This window comes from Bombina bombina, chromosome 5 (assembly GCF_027579735.1).
Source record: "Bombina bombina isolate aBomBom1 chromosome 5, aBomBom1.pri, whole genome shotgun sequence".
NCBI lineage: Eukaryota > Metazoa > Chordata > Amphibia > Anura > Bombinatoridae > Bombina > Bombina bombina.
The window spans coordinates 63,606,754-63,608,577 of NC_069503.1; the positions used below are offsets into that span (position 1 = coordinate 63,606,754).

Here is a 1,824-nt window from a genome sequence, read left to right on the forward strand (position 1 = left end):
AAATGGGCATCAGGCAGATTAAGAACATAGTAGGATCGGGCACACTAACTAACCAGCAGAGTAATTAACATTACTGATGTTACTTAGTTGTAAATCCCAAATAGATATTAAAACAATTAAGGATAATAACTGCATACACACCCTATCATCAGTAATACACATAACCCCAGCTAGCATAAACCCTGCATCTTAAAATTTTACAGATTATACCTGGGCACACCAGCTAACCATTCATATGACTACCGCCATAGATTATAATATATTTCAAATCACTTTACAAGAAAACTTCACAAAAAACAATGCAAGTCAAGGTTAGTGTTGAGACCCTTGGGGACTAATGTTTCCAAATAGAAAATCCATTTGGATTCCCTCTGGAGGAGCATGTTAGCTCTGTTGCCACCAGGGGTGGGAGCAGGGATATGGTCAATTATAATGTATCTCAGATCTGATACATTGTGCTTGTATTTAAGAAAGGGCCTTGGTACCGGTTGGTTTGAACTGCCATCTCATAAAGCCATACGTATGGACGACCTGTGCTTGGCCATGCGTGTTCGTAAGTCATCCTGGGTCTTTCCAATGTAGAATTTCCCACATGGGCAGTGTAACATGTATACCACATGTGTGGTAGTACATGTGACCCTATAGTTGATGGAATATCCAGAGAAATAACCTAAGCAAGGAGGAACGTATTGCTTTGAAGGGCCTGAGAGACAATCATCAATTGGTTATCCGTGAAGGATGACAAGGGGGGTGCTTGGTGCTCCAGGACTATGCTGACTATAAAAAGGAGATTCTGTCACAATTGCTGATGCCCTGACATACCGCAAACTGGTGAGTGACCCTACTAAAGAATTTAAACGTACAATTGATAACTATATCATAAAAGCAATGGAATCTAATTGTCTGTCTAAAAGTGTGAGTGAGTTCATGATGGTTGAATTTCCCATCACTCCTGTTATTTACACGCTCATAAAATATCACATACAGTACTCCTCAAGAAGCAGGCACTCGCTGGCGTTTCAAATGTTTTTAATACATCAGAGTCAAACAGTGAACGTTTTCGGGCTTGTGCCCATCCTCAGACATGATAATAACAGTTGTACTTACCACCCCTATATGTGCTACCAAATAGATCCCCTGGTGAGCCGCTCTGCCGCATCCGGGTCTCTCAGAACACAGGCGACGCAACTGTGCATGCGCCGACTGTACTACGGAGTCCCCTCTGGGCCAACGGAGGCTAAACCTTTAAAAGCAAATCAGACTGCATGTTACACACTCAGAACGTAATACTCCTAAGCAGCAGAAATAAATACAGTGGGAGTTTATGGATTATACATAAGCAGTTAAAGGGATGGTAAACTCAGTATAGGCTGAATATGTTATCGGTATTATCTAATATTATTAGATTTTCTCTTGAAATTTCAATAAAAACATGAAATAGCCATTTACTTACAATTTACAACTAAAGAATAGATACGTTCCGTAAAATCGCCAGCCCACCGTGACGTCACATTAATTTTTCCTGTCTGTGTCCAATCATCTATCCAGTCGCTAGACAGGCTCCCTGCTGTACAATTTTTTTGCGCATGCGCCCTAACGATCACTTCCTATGATCGTAACAACATGCTATCAATGCTTCTAAGAATTTGCGCGTGCACGTTCGATTTTACGCATGCGTCATGTTATTTTTCACACTGCAGTCTCGGCACAAACAAAGTAAGCCCTGTATTGTATACTCTTACTATACGATACATTCCTTACTTGGAGCAGTGCCAGTAAGTACATCTTACAAATATAGAGTTTGAATTGTTTGCAAACCAATGC

At 40.7% G+C, this 1,824-nt stretch overlaps 1 protein-coding gene across 1 annotated transcript in view; it reads right to left on the bottom strand.

The window, feature by feature from the left end:
• LOC128659863 (oocyte zinc finger protein XlCOF6-like) overlaps positions 1 to 1,236 on the bottom strand; it is a 153,374-nt gene extending 152,138 nt beyond the window's left edge. The window contains exon 1 of the mRNA XM_053713437.1: positions 1,108 to 1,236. The gene's annotated coding sequence lies outside the window, so the exon portion shown is untranslated. The remainder of the gene's footprint in view (positions 1 to 1,107) is intronic.
• Between the last annotated feature and the right edge of the window lie 588 nt (positions 1,237 to 1,824).